Source organism: Mesocricetus auratus, unplaced genomic scaffold (genome assembly GCF_017639785.1).
Source record: "Mesocricetus auratus isolate SY011 unplaced genomic scaffold, BCM_Maur_2.0 Super-Scaffold_100014, whole genome shotgun sequence".
NCBI lineage: Eukaryota > Metazoa > Chordata > Mammalia > Rodentia > Cricetidae > Mesocricetus > Mesocricetus auratus.
In genome coordinates, this window is record NW_024429197.1 from 33,216,585 (window position 1) to 33,233,653 (window position 17,069).

The window sequence follows — 17,069 nt, forward strand, 5'->3', positions numbered from 1 at the left end:
TTTTACTTGTTGTATTTGTTTTTCTTTTCTTGTCTTTTTTTTCCCTTCAAGACAGGTTCCTCTGTATAGCCTGGTCCTGGAATTTGCTTTGTAGACCAAGCTAATCTTAATCTCACAGAGATCCACCTGCCTCCCAAATGCTGGGATTAAAAGCCTGCACCGCCATGCCTGCATGGCTTTTTTTTCTATTTTTATACTTTGTCAGACTTGGGAAAGCCATTAAAGGTTTGTTGGTGTTTTTTTTTTTTTAAACCTGGTTCAGGACTTGAACTGAGAGGTGATTTCCATTTAGTGAACATGGAAGATACAGTTCTCCTAGAGAAGACTTTTGGTTTGACTGGGGATTTTGAAGTAACTCTGTTGGAACTTTAATGCTTTAAGAAAGTGGTCTTGGTGCCCGATGTGCAGTGTCAGACTGTTTCTTTACCTTCTGGTGACCATTCCTGTGCTTTCCTTGCTGTCATAACCAGCGCCCTTTCTTACCTTTGTTTTCTCTCTAGGTTCTTGCTCTGACCCTTCCTCTCCTCTGCCAGTTCTCACAGGAGTAGATCCAAGGTTACCCATCCCTCCATCAGCGTTTCCTCTGGAACATCCCCCAGTCTGCATTTCGGGCCTGATATGCACGTATTGACCCTGGAGTCTATTGTATTGACTTTCCAGTTATCTGTAAGTTTAAGCAGGCTGGGCTGATGTCTTATTTCCTTGTCCCCAGGATCCTGGGCACTACATGGTGGACTTTTAATAAATATTTACTTAACATTAAGTAGAGAGAATGCTACTCTTGATATTCTTTGACATTCTTCCAGAACAATTGAATTTGTTTTTCTTTTTCCATCCAAGTAAATTACTCTCTGCACAGCAGTTTCTCCAAGTGCTTGTCATTATATCATGAATGTTCTCATGAAGAACAATTAAGAGCCAAGAGGTGACTCTCATCAGTGGAATTTGTGTCAGGCACACAATTTGCCCTCTTGTTAGGAACAGAATCTAGTGAGCTATCCAGGGTCCGACATGTGAAGAATGGGTTTGCCATACAGCCATTGGTCCATGGACTTTCTCTGAGTCTGCTCTAGGAAGAGTGACAGTAAGATGACAGGTATGAACATTAATGACTTCAAGGTGGTCTCAGTCTCTTTTACTGTCCCCAGGAGCCCATTGCAGAGTTTGCGCGGATGTGATGCAGTATGTTTGGAGACAGTGATGTATATGTGTTTAGTCTGAACTGTCCAGCATGGCAGCAGCCCTGTGGGGGCAGCTGCCTGGAAGATGGAGGAAGAGGTATGTATGACTCATCGTGGAAGGCCACCTCTTCTTTCCTCGGCTGCCAAGACCACAGCTTTGATCACTTTGTAATGGAATTTCTAATTTTCTCTTTTCAAAAATAAATGAGATCTGTCCTCTGCATTGGGGAACCATAAAGGATTCAGTTCAAGTCCATTTAGTTCAACGTTGTCATGATACTCATTTTAAAATATTTAAAATATTTATTCAGGCTCCAAGCCATGTATTGGAGTGCAATTATGAACAAGGAACAATAGACCCTATCCTCAGGGAGCTTACAGTCCAATGAAGGAGCTTCTTAAAAGAAGAGAATGCAGAACTAGGGACTCCCTCCCAGCAGCCACTGTCACATACACAGCATTGGCCCCATGCTGGGGACACTCAGTCAGGTTTTCTACATTTGTCATCATCATCTCATGTTGTCAACACAATAATCTTTTGAAGTAGACAGTATTATGGTCTACTAAGTAAGGAAACAGCCCTTGACTCATTAGAAAACTGTTCAAAAGCTTCAAGTCAGGGACAAGAGATTTCAACTAAAGCCAATTGTCTTTGAAGTCAAATCAATTTCTCATTGCTACATCTGGCTTCTATGGAGTATCTACACAGTGAACCTGGTTGTGAGCTCATCTAAGTGCTGTAATTGAGGTACAGTGAAGACTCAGAAGAAGCCAGGAGGATGAGATTTCAAAGACTATGTAGAAGTCCACCATGCGGAAGGATTGGGAAGGTATTCTAGAGCTGGGCACAGTGCTGTGCTGGAATGTGTAATGGTCTAGGGTCACATGGTAGTGGGGAAGAGGAGAGGTGGAGAAAGAGGATTTCAATGAGGATGGGAGTAAGACCAGCAAGAGGAGTCCTATCTGTTTCTCAGGGAACAGAAGCATTGACTGTGTTATGCATAGGACAATGAGATAATGAATCCAAGGGTCAAAATAGAGAATTGGCCAGTAGGGGTGACCTAACGTGCAGCACCAGGAGCTAATTGGGAAGCCACTGCTGGTCTCCTTTAGCTTCTGTGATATTTCTCTGACACACATACTGGGAAGAACTCATCAGTAGTTCCATTTTTAAGGTAGAAATATTTCCCCACATTTCCTTTGTAGTTCAGGGGTTGGGGGAGGGTCAGCAGCAGATTTCCTCCCCTTAACTGCACGAGGAAATAAAACACTGCATGTATGTAACTGTAAGGACAATGCAGGACACTGGAAACATGGACCAGACCACTTACCTACATCAAAAAAAAAAACTATTCTTCTAGCTGCTTAGAGGGCTGCCAACAGACAGCCTTTTACTCTTAGTCCCATTCAGGATTTTATCATCAGAATACAGTCATTTCTCCCAACTTCCCCTTTCTTGAGCAGTTCATTAATGGTAGTTATGTTTTCTGGGATTATAAACACTCATACCCCAATCTGTGTAAAGTTTCTGAAAGACAAGACTCCTAAGAAGTTGTTGAGACCTCTTACTTCTTCTTCTTTTTTTTTTTTTTTTTTTTGGTTTTTATGAGACAGGGTTTCTCTGTATTGTTTTGGAGGCTCTCGGTCCAGCCCGGCCTCAAACTCACAGAGATCCGCCTGCCTCTAGTCATTGAATCCAGGTCACCTGATATGCTTCCTGGGGGGCAGGATACATCTTCAGCATCTATTAGATGTGTCAGGAAAGGAGGCCTAGATAGAACTAATTTCTTCAAGATCACAAGGCTGGCAATTTTCATGTCTTGTCATTGGATTTATATTTTTAATGTAGGATGTGTGTGTGTGTGTGTGCACACGGACACGATGTATGCTCATGTTGTATGTATGTGCAGAGGCCAGGGGAGTATGTACGATGTCTTTTATGAATCTTTGTCTTACTTTTTGAGATGATCTGCCACTGTGATAGTTTTACGTTAAATTGACGAAAGCTAAAGTCATCTGAGAGGAGACCTCAGTTAAGAAAATGCTTCCCTAATACTGGGCTGCAGCCAGGCCTGTGAGGCATTTTCTCAATTAGTGATTGATAGAAGAGGGCCCAGCCCACTGTGGGTGGTGCCATCCCTGGGCTGGTAGTCTTGGGTGCTATAAGAAAGCTGGCTGAGCAAGCGATGAAGAGCAAGTCAGTAAGCAGCACCTCTCCATGGCCTCTGCATCAGCTCTTGCCCTGTTTGAGTTCCTGTCCTGACTTCCTTCAATGATCAACAGTGATGTGGAAGCATAAGCCAAATAAACCCTTTCCTCCCCAAGTTGCTTTGGTCATGGTATTTATCACAGCAGTACTATCCATAAGTAGTCCCTGAATCTTAAGCCTGCCATTTCAGTTAAGCTCAAGCTCCTATAGTCCTCTGTCTAAACTCTTAACACTGGGTTATAGGCTTAATGTAGGGGATTTGAACTTAGGTCCTCTTACTGTCACAGTGAATACTCTGACCTATAGAGTGATCTTCCATGTTTCTGTTTGTTTTGAGTCTCGTCTATTAAACTAGGAGCTGACACATGCCAGCAAGCTCTCAACTGACCACTGGATTATAGTCTCAGCCCATCTAATGTTTCTAATACACTGATATCTAGGCATGCTGGTCCCAGGATTGCCATTTCTGGGCCGGAAACTGTATTTATCAGGTAGTAGTCACCTTTTAAAATCCTGCTAAAACTGTGATTCCCAGAAAACAGGAAGTATTGGGTATTAAAACATCACTGAGGAGGCCCCGACTTTAACTTGGGGGTTCACAAACTTTCCTTGTTTTCCACAAAATTGCCCCCAAGGTCCCTAAAGTGAAAAGGGAAAGGCAAAGAGGTATGCATGATTGGGGGTCATTGTGAGGCCTAAAAAGGAAAGGAGATGTGTGAGAGGAGGAAATGGGGGAGAAGAGAGGAGGGAAGAGGAAGGAGGAGGAGAGGGAAGATGCTGAGTGGACAGGTAGAGGTGAAGAGAAGAGAGTAGAGAGCAAGAGAGCAGAGGGAGTAGAGAGAGCAGGAGGCAGTCAGTTGTTTTCTTCTCTAGGTAAAAAACAAAGGCAATTTCTCTACTCACGAGGCATCCTGTTATTGGTGGATATATGCAGAGATGGTAGCTTGGGAAGAGCGTCCTCAGTTCACTCTGCAACAGTGCTGTGAGGAGCCTATGGGGGTGCTATGATATCACAGGGCCAGGAGGCTGTGAGGAGCCCACAAGGGTGTTATGATGTCACAAGGCCAAGGGGACTCTCATCTCATGCTGAGAGCAAATGAAAGAAAGTGGGGTGTCTGGGGCTGTGGACCCTCCTGTTGGTGATCAGGTGATGTGCGCCCTATAAAGAACCTGGGAGCCTCGGCTCTGCAGTGGCTTTGCAAGAAAGAAACAGAGTCGCTGGGTGCAATTTGTTATCTTTTTAGGACAAAACCTAGCAGTTCTGAAAACACTGGCTGTGCTCCACAGCTCATTAAGTAGCACAGCTCCAAGGAATGAAGGATAAAGCCCAGATGTACCGGAGCGCAGCCGAGGGACAGGTGCTCTTTCCTTTCCTAAGGACCTGGGGCAGTGCCCACCTGTAGGAGCCCCTTGCACCAGTACCCTCAAGCTTCCTGAATAGTGTTCCTTTTTGATCAGACCCAAGGGGAGGGAGTCCTGATTGTCTGGTACTGAGAGGTCGTGGAAAGTTCATGGCATGGGGCAGTCCAGAGTCTTGACCTGTCTGCTTCCTTGATGAGGCCTTGGGAGGCCACATGGCTGCCACAAGCCTGGATGAGGCTCACAGTTTTCAGTTCACTGGGCCTGGGAATTCAGGAACATTTGTCTTCACTCCTGCAGGCCCTGGCAGCTGAAGTCTTAGTGTCACCAGGAGACTCTCAGTCCCTTCCAGCTACACAGTTTGTGTGGCTGCCATCCTACCTATGTGCCTTTAAAACAAGTCACCGCCACTGTCCTGCAGGGCTCATACACATCAGAGAACACAGGTTTAAGCTCTTGGCATAGCCTCTAACCTTTCTCCAGCCCAACAGTATTGCTTGGGCTGTGCTAGAGCTCTGTGTTGTCTTCCAACTAGATTCCTGATCCAGATGTAGTGAGAAGCTGAAGACTTGGACCAGCAGTCAGCTGCTTCTTCTCTAGGTCTGCTGCCATTTATAGAAGGGTTTGGACTGGATAAACATGGTTCCTGTATTCTGGTATGGACACCCTCTGATTTTGTTTTAGGGACAGTTTTCTGTATGAATGTTTTGTCTCTCCAGTTATTGAGTTCCATTTATATAGCTCTCTATGATCCAAAGGCTCTGAGACAAAAATGGTTCACTTGCATGCCTCAGACCCTTGCAGAACCCATAGTGGTCCTCGTATCCTCAAATTATGGAAACACAGGGCTGCTTGAGAATTTGGAAATATGAGTTGGGCAAGAAGAATTAGGTCAGATGCAATAGGCTATGCTGTATTTTGCAACCATGGGACTGATGGGACTGTGGCCAAATCCCTCTCTGCGTGCATGCTCAGGCAGGAATACACATTTGTGTGTGCATAGACACATGCACAAATGCATGCATATGTACATGCACGAATGTCTTCACTCTAGAAATCAGATGAAAGTTTTATTTGGAATTTTATCATGTAAGCATCTCTCACAACTTTCCTTTTTCCCCTTCAGAGTTGAGAATTTTCTTTCCTTTTTGCTTTTTATTTTTTCATCATATATTTACTAGTTACACATCTGAGGGTCCCAAACTTTATGTAAGTGATTGGAAACCCTGAAAATAGGTACAATTAAAGAAACTTGTGTTTAGGGAGGGTCAGTGCCTAAGTTGTACAGTGGGGGTATGATTTTCTATGATCTGAGCTTAGGTCTAATGCCAAAGCTAGTAGGTCTTTGTGTAACTGTTCATGTGAAGTGGATTCTTACTTGAGAGTGAGCTAATAAACAGGTTCTTGGAGCCAGTCATTTGATTTACAGGGTCTGCCTATCAAGTTCATGAGAGAGCCATTCACCAGATTCCTAGCACAAAGTTTTCCAAATTTCGGGATGATCCCTGCAATTAGTTTCTCTTACCTGACATTCAGTGATTCTGCATTTTATGGGAGACAGATGACATTAAACCACATAGTATGAAGCAAACACTCTTAGGTGTTGGAGGTTGAATTCTCAGAGCTAATCTTCCTGCTCTTTTGGGAAACCATGCAAATCATGGCCAAGCAGAACATGAAACAACAAGTTTGTTAATGGCTGAGCAAGCTCTGAAAACCTCACTGCAAAACAGGGGTCATGGTTGTATTATGGGTCTGGATTTGAGATTGTGAGTTCAGCTTTGTGGAGGGACATACTTGGGTTGGTGAAACAGAACCTAAGTTCACCTAAACAACTACAGGAACAAGAGTGGCTGCCCGAACCTTCATGCCAGACAAGTCACCTGGAAGAATAATTGATGAATGTCTCTCACCAGATGCCTGTTGCAGGGAGACAGGAAATGGGCAACAGGAAGTGCTCTGTAGGCAGATGTATAGCGAATAACATTCTATTCACACACATCCCCATGGTTCAGGAAATAGAGTAGGGTGTATTCAGTTTTGTGCCCCACTTTCAAGAAGTCATTGCCACTAATGATCTAGCTTCCAGGACTCTCTGGAGTCTGTCTAACCAGGTGAACAGTTGCTTCTTGTCTTTAGTGTGGTAAAGAGCTACTGAGGACAAGCCTATACCTATAGATATTTATTCATTGGTCAAGACTGAGGTGTAGGGTGATTAGTGGTGGAGACACATTCTTTCCAACAGCAGGACAGATTCTGCATCAGCCTAATTTCTTGGAGGCAGCATCAGCCATTCCATCAACATACACTAGAACTTACTTCACCAAGGTAACAAGCTAGTGAACAGTGCTGACCTGGATGTCCTTTATCCCTCATAGAGCTGACATTCTAGTTGGGGACATAGTCATAAACTAGCAATTAAAGTGATACACAGAGAAAGCAATGGGTAATTTCAGTTAGAAAGCTAACAAGTTAAGGACAGAATAATAATGAGGGAGAGACCACTCCATTCTAGATGGCCGAGAAGAGTCTCCTCATATACAGACAACACGTAGATTAGGATATAGTGTTAAAATATTATGGAAGTAGAGGGAGGAAATGACTTCTTTGGCTGGAAAACGAAAGTCAGTTGAAGTGACTTAACTCATAGTCATCTAGCAGGTCACTGGCAAGCCCAGACTAGAATCTGAAGCCAGAAATGTTTGTTCTACTTAAGGCTTTTTATCTTGCTCCTTTTATTTCTAGGGTCTTGAATCACTTCTTTTAGATTAGGTGGCCTAGAGGTGGTTGCATGGAATTGTCTTCAGAGTCAACGTTTATGTTTTGAAAGAAGCAGCAGAGGCCCTTGGAAAGAAAACATGTGCCATGTGAAAAGTCTCTTTTAAAAACATAATGAACAATTAATTGCACCGTGAGTTTAAGCTTCAAGCATTTCTCCCTCTTTGGTGGGTTTGGTTACTCTACAAAGGTGTGGGAGGAAAGAACAGATGGACAGTGCCCAATGCTTCAGAGACAGGAAAGCAACAGACACATGCTAGAAATGATTAGCTACCTGACATATGTGTGTCACACACACACCCTGGGCTGGGGAGAACAGTTATCTTTACTCTATTACCTTTATGCCCACTGCCTTTTCTGTAGGAATTGAAAACAAAAGAGGCTTGGTCCCGAGGTGGTGAGAGCTCCTACAATATGCTCTTTTCTCATCTGCCTTTTATCTCTTCCAGGGACAATCAGCTGCCAGAAATGTGTCACTTCAAGCAGTCCTGCACATTTCATGAAACATCTTATTTGGATAAAACTTAAATTATTACCACACCAGTCTCTGCACACTCCCCACAACCCCTGCTCTTTTCCAAGAATAGCCGTAACCTAGCTTGACAAACTACTGATTTCACCAAAGCAATTTCAATGCCTGTTAGACATTAGAGACAAGTAGAGGGAGGACTGAAAACACTGCAGTGCTTTAGAGAGACATTTCCTCCAGGCAGTCTTCCTGAATCGGCTAGCAGATCAATAAAGGACACCTGGATATAGGAAGTACATAGGATTTCCCTCTCATTTTAATCTTTGCTTATTCAGTCAATGTCAGTGGCGAGGCAGAGCTCTGGTCTTACGACCACCACAAACTTCCTAGGCATAGGCACAAACAATTCTATGACTAGTGATGGAGTACTGGGTTAGAGGGGATACAAAGTGAAATATTGAGACACTTAACAACAGAGAAGAGATGGGGAGATCCTGCTCACTGGAGGAGGGTGGAGGGGATCTTATCACAGGACCGGGGACCAGATAGCATGTGAACTGATCTTTTAAAGATAGGGAAGACCATGTAACAGACCTGTAGGGGAGCAGAGAGGCATTTTTATAATCAATAAAAATTGTGATTGGTACATTCCAGATTCAGGGAAAGCAGGAATGGAGGAATAAAGAAGAGTTTTTTTTGAGGGGGAGGAGAGGAAATACCCAGCTGCCTGGCACACACTATGCAAGACAAAGGCAGCCAGTGATGATAAAATGGAGAAAACAGTCAGATGTAGCGAGAACCTGAACCCAAACTGAGTCCCTTTCCCCCATTTATGATAAAATGGAGAGGATAGTCAGATGCAGTGAGAACCTGAACCCAAACTGAGTCCCTTTCCCCCATTTATGGTGCAATCTTGAGCATTCCTGTTCACCCTTCTTAGTTTTGTTTCCTCCATTAGCCATGAAGGCAAGAATGCTTGCCATTCGGCATGGTAATCTCACTCGCTGATACACTGGAGGTGTTAGGAGGGTGCTTGGCTCAATGCAACTGCTCAGAACATTTGGGAGCCTTGTTCGGTTCTCATAGAAAATGCTAGAAGCTGTTAGGATGGGAGCTAACAGCTTCCCATCTTCTGTTCTGTGTCCCGGCTTCCCCATCTACATCAGGGCAGTTGTTGGTTTGGTATAACATCTCACAGAGGGTATATGTCATACTATGTTCTCATGGATCCAAGAGCCATGCTCTCTGGAAGAGTGAGCTCACCATTCTGTATTTTAATGTGATACATTGACAAACTGGCCACAGGTTTTCTGACCTTCTTCTATTGAGGCATGAACTCTATTTCTCTCCTGTTCTTATCTAGGCTGGTCTTGAGACTGTTTTGTGAAAGAAGAGAAGAGTCCTGAGCCCAGGCCTTGAGAGATTTCAACTCCTCTTCCCCTTTCTTGAACACGTCAGATTAACCTTGTGAATGAAGAGAGATCACGTGGAGGGAGGTTTCAGACATTCACCAGTTTGGCCAAGGCCACCATAGTCCAGCCCCTAAATGACCCAGGAGTTGATGCTAATCTACTTCGTCAGAAGCCTGCTGCCTTGTTAATTATAATAGGCAGTCATTGTTTTAAGCCCTTTCTTAAATTGTGTGGCAATTTGGTAAGTAACAAAACTACGTGATACATATGGGGACAGCACAACCTTTAAAGTAATGCCAGCACTAGAGTGGCAGAGGCAGAGAGATCTCTGGGAGTTTGAAGACAGTCAGGTATATACACTGAGAGTCTATCAGAAAATGAATGAAAGAAAGAAAAAAGAAAGGAAGAAAAGAAAAGGATACCTTGACCTACAAGAAGCATGACTTGCTCATGAGGCTGCCATCAGTCTTAAGGCTTCCAGGAGCTGGGTACAGTGGTGACTGTGTAACATCAGTAATTGGGAGGTGGAAGCAGAACTATCGAGGTCATCATTAGCTACTGACGACAAATGAGTCATGGCTAAATGAGACCTCCTCACACCACCCCCTGGAAAAGAGGGCTACCAAGAATGGCCACCCGATTGGTGAGTAGCCCGGTCCTAGGAGGTTTATTCAAGTAAGTGTAACACTCTCTGATTTGCACAACACAGGTGGTCTGTAGGGTTAAGCAAGACAAAATATGTGAAGTCTTGGTATAAAGTTGGTGCAAACTAAGCATTTATTTTTATAACAACTTCTTGTATTGAAATATTTTCTTCTGTTTTATTTTATGACTATTAATACTTAATTATCAAATAAGCTTCCATTTTCCCCTCAGAGAAGTGTTCTAGGAGTGGTGATGGTGGTGGTGGTGGTGGGCCAGGTAATCTTCAGGGTTCTCTAGTGTGGCTCTCTGTGATTCATGAACTAACACAAATCTACTCGCAATGAAGAAGCAGAAACACATGGCTCCTTTGGTGCATGGAGGACAAGGCCCCAGAAATACCACACGGCAGGCCATCTGTCAGGCAGCCACGTCAACAGTCTGAGAAGCAGTCCATAAAGCTGCCAAACCCTCCCTTTGCTCTGCCACAATTAAACAGGAGGCACAGGCAAGGCCCCTGTGCCTGGAAGGTGCGTGGCAGAACATTGCTATGTTCTGAACAGGAACTAAAGAGTTAATGTACCACTGAGGATACAAAGACACCTTTTGGTTTAAGATAAAAAGCAAGCAGCATAGGCACGGAAAAGTCCGTGAGATGCCTTCTCCTGCCCATTCCCACCTCTTCATCACACTGAGTTCTGAAACATTTACAGCTGACTTGGTTTCCAGAACTGGGTTTCTAGCAGACTCTTGCCTGTTTTACTGGTAGCTTTGGACAGGGTTCTGGGGCTGAGTTCCAGGAGGAGCTTTACTCTTTCCCAGGCATGGATCATGGGACTGACGGCTTAGCCTCGCCCTAGAAACTGGTACAAGCGGTCTAGACTTTGGCCCGACAGTGATTCTGAAGCACAGCCACAGATGAGTACCGCTGACCTAAGTATTCTAGCTTGGGTCCCTGCAGGCAAAGTATAGATGATAAGATCCACTACGTGGTGTTGCTAGGTGAACCAACTAAGATGGAGAATAGCAAACTGTTTTCACTGGACACAGCTTTGCCTGGAATAGCCTTCTATCTTACACACAGGTCTCAAAGACCGGCTGTATTGTTTTTAATCAGCCATCTTCAGTACCAGGAATCTGTCCTGGCTCTGCTTCATGGGCCTGTGTGCGCAGACTCAAGGAGGAGTAAAGATGATGTGTATGTTTTTTGGATCACCCTCAGACATCCAGGATGCAGATAACATTTGCTTGTATGTTCTATTTTAGTGCCATCTCAGTGGTGCTTAGAAGAAATTAGTACTGTGTCATCACTGCAATAGTGAAGAGGGAGCTTTGTCTACCCAGTTGCTGGTAGAAGTGAGTACAAGGGGTGTGCAGCTATATGGTATGTACACATGGATTTATTTGGGTGCGCCAGCCTGCATTTAGTTGGCAAGCACCTCATTTTGCTGACTCTATGCTGGGCACTGGTCCCATCCTTGCATTTGGACTGTCCAGTACCCCCAAGGAGACAAATCCATGGTTAATAGTACTGTTAAGGGTCTAACAACCCCTACTCATGTTAGTGACCACTACATTGGGAGTAGTACATTGGGAGTAGTGGTCACTAATCATGTAGTGGCAAGCTGTTTAGAGAAGTATCATATTGGTACAAGTGAGAGAATGTGAGGAAAGGCTCTGGGTAGATCTGGTAGACTATATTATCCAAAAGCCCCTAGCTTATATCTTCTTCATTTCTTACCTGGCATATATTTTAACTACTCTGTTTCAAGGAAGCTGTTTTCAGTGTTCCTTGACCTTTCTATCCTGTGCCCCCATGTCCCTCTCTATATTCCTTCCTGTATTTCAGCTTAGCCCACATGGAACTGTTTGACATTGTCTGGACACACATGTTCTTTCACATCTGTCTTGGGCAAGCCTGACATACTTTCCTTCCCACAACCCCCTTTGCCTCATTTTCTTTCCACAGCTATTTGCTGTCTACCCAGTGTTCCCTTTTACATCTCTGAACAAATGATTTCCTCTGCTGGGGATGACCCCACTCCTTCCTTTTGTCTGCCCAAAGTGGTAACTTCTAATCTTTTCTAAACCAAATTCAAAGGTCTCCTCTGAGGACCCACACACCCTGATTCCCCACCAATAACTGCAATTTCTCCTCTGCTCCCCTTCCCTCTGCACTTCTGAGTGTCTCTCACTCAGTTAAGGCACAGTATGTGATAACACAGACAGAAATAAAGAGGGGACTTTGCTCCCTAGAAGCCCTGGTGTTTGAATTCTACCTCTGTAGAGAGACTCCTTTGGAGGACATTAGCCAGTGCCTGGAAACTGGAATGGATTTATCTTCATATTGCTTTTTGCCTGTCCCTGCTTTGCTGTTTAGCTCTTTCTTAGAATCAAATTTCATTTCTAGGTAAAGTCAGGAAAGAAAATATTTTGCAGTTATCTGCCTGATTGTGCAATGTTTTATGCAATTTATGAGTTAAAAGGTTGCAAACCAAGGTATCAAACACACATGAGGCTAATCAGCAGAAGTTCAGGAGCAGAGCCAAGGGTGGCCAATGAGCGAGTCCTTGGACTCTGAATTTAGGTCAGAAAATTGGCTTTGGATTTTATTATTCAGCCCACTCCTAAGGCACAAGCAGTGTTCTGATTTCTGTTATGTTTCACTTAATTTTAAGAGCAAGAATGTCCATATTAGGATAACATTGCTTATTGTTTTGCTATTACCCTTGTGATCTCAAACTCCATCCCCTGGAAAGAGCACTATATTCTAATTATTAAAGACAAATGAGTATCTGTTCTCTAGACTTGTCTCCTAAACTGTTCACAAAAGGGATTACATGGTGTCTTCAAGATCTCTGATAACTTAAACATTTTGATTCATTTCTTTTCTATGTGTGTTATCTTGCAGCAAAATCTATCATACAGTCCTTCTTTTCTGCTAAGCCCCAACCATAGGTCTGTGTTGACCTTCCTGCTCCCTGTCATGCACCAGTTAGCGTTATCCAGGCTTGCTGACTCCAACAAAATTTATATGATGTGATGTGATGCAGTATTTGAAGATTCCTGTAACTCATTCTCAAGAGACATTTTCTACATCCTGCATTGTGTTTGTTACCTTTTTTATCACTACAACTAATTCCTGTGAAAAACAGCATCTCATTTAGCTCTCAGTTTTGGAAGTTCAAAGGCATAGACCTGGCACTGGGTCATCTCTGTGAAGATGACATCTTGACTAAAGGCAGTGGTTGGGAGTGCTTGTGGAAGAAGATGGTTTCAGTTTTACACATGAAAGCAGAGAACAAAAGAGACATGGAGATCAGCTCTGTCTTGGTAACAGTGTGCTCCCATAGAACTCACTCCAGGGGATTAAGATTCCCTACCAAAGGAAGCAACTCCATTGGCCAAGAACCTACTATCAGGTCTCACTGCTTTTTACTTCTTTGCTATTTGAAATTATGTGTATGTGTGCATGTTAATGCAAGTATCTACAGACACCAGAACTGTCAGATCCTCTGGAGCTGGAGTTACAGGCAATTGTGAACTGCCTGAGGGTGGATGCTGGAATGTGAACTCTGATCCTATGTAAGAGTAGTATGTGCTCTAAATCATGGAGTCATCTCCCCAGCTTCCATGTCCTACTTCTTAAACATTGAGCCTATCAGAGGACATGCAACAGAGACCATTTGCTATTGTCCTTATGTCTGTTGATCATGTATGTTCAGACTTGACATTTTGGTTCACATTATATACTTCTAAAGTCAACATTTGACAAATATATATCACCTCTAGTTACAAAGCCAAAAGGAGTTTCTTGTTTGGTGTTCTTATATTCTGTCCCTATTGTCTCCTCTACTTATCCTCTGCTGACATGACCACTCTTTCAAAATGTGTAGAAACTCCAGTCCCTAGGTTTTGTTTTTATTTTATTTATTTTTTGAGACATGTTTTCTCTTTGTAACAGTCCTGGATGTTATGAAGCTCCTTCTGTAGATCAGTCTGGCCTCAAACAGGTGTAGATGGAAGTTTCTGTCCTTCCTGGCCCACTGCCCAAATAAGCACACAGAGGCTTATATTAAAAATATAAACTGTTTGACAGATGGCTCAGGCTTCTTATTGGCTAGGCCTCTCTTAATTATTAACCCATTTCTAATAATATGTGTATCCCCATGTAGTTTTGGCTTACCAGAGATGCCCTGGTATCCTACCTTCCTGATAGCTACATGTCATCCTTGTGGCATATTTTTAAACTGTTATCCAATTAAACCTAAGCCTGGAAATTCTTGCTTACTCCTTTCAGAGAGACCCGGCCTCAATGAAGCTATCTTTACCCATGTAGCTGATCTCCTTCCAGCTAACTTCTTAGGGAGCTGATACCAAGCCTGGTCTGTCCCTGGAATCTCTTATTTCCAGACCCCAGGAAGTACCTTACTTCTTGGCCTTCCTCCTGAAGCCACTTACTGTATCCACTCCAATTGCCTGTGCTTTCAGCTCTGGATGGCTGGTATATGAAAAGTCTTATTAAAAAAAAGCTTTATAAGTTGTAACTACTGATAATACATTCACTGTTTATGGTTATTATTATTGTTGTGTACAGACATGATTTATCTAGAATTTCTTTTTAAAAATACTGTTTTGTATATGTTTGTGCATGATGTGTGTGAGGGCACAAGTGTGCCATGGTATGCATGAAGAGGTCAGGGGACAACTTTGTGGCATTTATTCTCTCTTTCCCCCTTTACATAGGTTCCAGGGATGGAACCTAGGTCATCTGTCTTGTGTAGCAAGTCCTTTATATGCTGATCTGTCTGACCCCATCTTCAATTTCGAGATAAGTACTATGCTCTTCTGCAGACACTGAGGATCCACTAGCCCTTTAGCTTCTCAGCATGGCCCTGAGAATGTCATTACCACAGGTTGAGACACTTCCTTCAGTAGTCCTCAAACATCTTAGCCACAGGACTGTCCCTGAGAGGTAGAGCAGAAGTAGGAAATACTCAACACTTACCCAGAGAACATTTACCTAGAGAGAGATTGTGCCATGTCTGTGCTGCATGGAAAGAGCTAGAGAAGAAAGACAGCACAGTCTCAGGGACTGTAAAATTTACTTGGGAAATGTAAATAATTGTTAAGAAATATCAAAATAACCAAAAATCTTACAGAGATAAGCGTGACATTGGCACAATTCTTAGGTAAGCCATTTTCCCTAAAGGACCCTTGCAATGGTCTCATTTGGGTAGAGGTCCAGGGGCACCTGACTATTTCCTTCTTTTCTCAAGGTTCTTTTTTGGAGAGGAATGTTTGAGAACTTTCTAGCCATGTCCTCTGAGGAGAGACTAAAGAAGGTGCCAGTGTTTGAGTAAGGCCCTGGAGAGTGAGCAGGAGTCCTTTGTGTCACTGGAGCGGGCCATGACTTTCTGAGAACAATAATAAAGTGAGGAAGTTCATGGCAGCAGATTGTAGTGGTTGAAAGCAATTTAATAGATGAGGCAGACAAAGCATGGCAGAGGCTTCTGAAGTCACACAGCAAAGTGACAAGGATGTCAGCTGATCTCAGGAACATCCTCCTGAAACCACAAGTACAGGCTAGAGGGAGAAAGCAGAATACAAGGTGTTGCTAGAGTTTCTTTTTTCCTACCAGGTTCCACCAACCTCAGCCTTAAATAACACACTGGCTTCTTACTGGATAGTTCTGTCTTAATTATATAACCCATTTCTATTCATCTAAGTATTTCCAAGTGGTCTTATCTTACCAGAAAAGAGTCCAAACCTGTTACTCCTTCTTTGGCATCTCCTCGTGGCCACTCTCTGCCTACCTTTCCCAGAATTCTCCTAGTCTCCTAGTCCCACCTATCTTCCTGCCTCTATTGGACAAACAGTGGTTTAGTCACCAACAAACAAGAGAAACAGAAGGACATCACCATCAGCAAGGAGCACAGCACCATGGGTATTTGGCCTCATCTTTATGGAATTTGCTTGTGCATTCAGGGCAAACTTAATCCGCATCTCCTAAATGCGTCCATGCTTATGAAAGCCCAAATTTATGGCAGGGTAGGGTAGAAAAAATCTAGTTTGTGATGATCCCCCAGATCTCACAGTAATGTGAACATTGTTAAGAATTAAATAACAAGCCTGAGATGTGGAAATGGAGAGGAAGAGAAAAGTGAGAGAATAATTTGACAGGAATAGAATGACAAGGCAGAAGTAAAGACAAGTTAACAGGTACTGTCCCAAGAAAGATGATGCTCAAAAGAGTGGTAGAAATATAGAATTATAATCTTGGGAAGGATAATAAGACACATTAAAATATGCTGAATGTGGAATGAATATTACAGATAGCATTTAAGTTGTTCAGAAAACAGTTGTAGACAGGATGTGGTAGTCAGCGGAACCTGCTAGTGAACATTCCATTTGGTCTGTGATGAGTCTTGAAGGAATGGGAGAGGGATGTAGAATAGTCATTGAAGGAAAAGACATTAAAGCTAAAATCCTGAAAACAATGCAACTTTGCTCTTGAGTTTGATTCATGGTGGAGGAATTCACCCAAGGTCATTGGCCAACTGGAACAACTCAAAGGTCAAGGGCTGCACATTTTTTCATAGCATTTCTCATTTATTTGAGCTTAAATGAAGCTGAATTCTTCAGGGAAATGAGCAAATGTTAAGCATCTCCAAAACCAGGACGTTTCATGGCCAGAAACTATGTTGGTTCAATAGTAATACAAATGACTAATACAATTCTTGTAGGTCTCCCGTGGTCTGAGTCCCAGGAATCTGAGCCAGCAGCACACAAATAGATGGTAGCTCCAACTGAAGGCAATTATGCAAGAGAAACCCAAGTGTGACTATCCCCATGAAAATGATGGGAGGTGCTCTCAATGCAATGGTCTCATCCGTGCTTTGATCTGACCTATGAGATGGTCATGAATTACCGAGTGTGGTTAGTCAGGGCTACATCCTAATGACAGCTCTTTAAATCTAACCACATAACTCATCTTGCTGGTTCTCTAGGCACCTTGC

The 17,069-nt window shown here is 43.2% G+C and overlaps 2 long non-coding RNA genes across 3 annotated transcripts in view; one reads left to right on the forward strand and one right to left on the reverse strand.

Annotated features, from left to right (window-relative positions):
• Nucleotides 1–4,356, reverse strand: part of LOC121144000 — a 47,245-nt gene extending 42,889 nt beyond the window's left edge. Inside the window, exon 1 of the long non-coding RNA XR_005881330.1 lies at nucleotides 4,294–4,356. This is a non-coding gene — a long non-coding RNA (uncharacterized LOC121144000). The remainder of the gene's footprint in view (nucleotides 1–4,293) is intronic.
• A 130-nt stretch (nucleotides 4,357–4,486) lies between these two features.
• Nucleotides 4,487–13,926, forward strand: LOC121144001. Of its 2 annotated transcripts, none has more exons than XR_005881332.1 (4): nucleotides 4,487–4,537; nucleotides 5,285–5,405; nucleotides 7,495–7,660; nucleotides 9,360–13,926. It is a non-coding gene; the product is annotated as an uncharacterized LOC121144001 (long non-coding RNA). The 2 variants fall into 2 exon arrangements; XR_005881331.1 differs by having other exon boundaries at nucleotides 4,507–4,748.
• The last annotated feature ends 3,143 nt before the right edge of the window (nucleotides 13,927–17,069 follow it).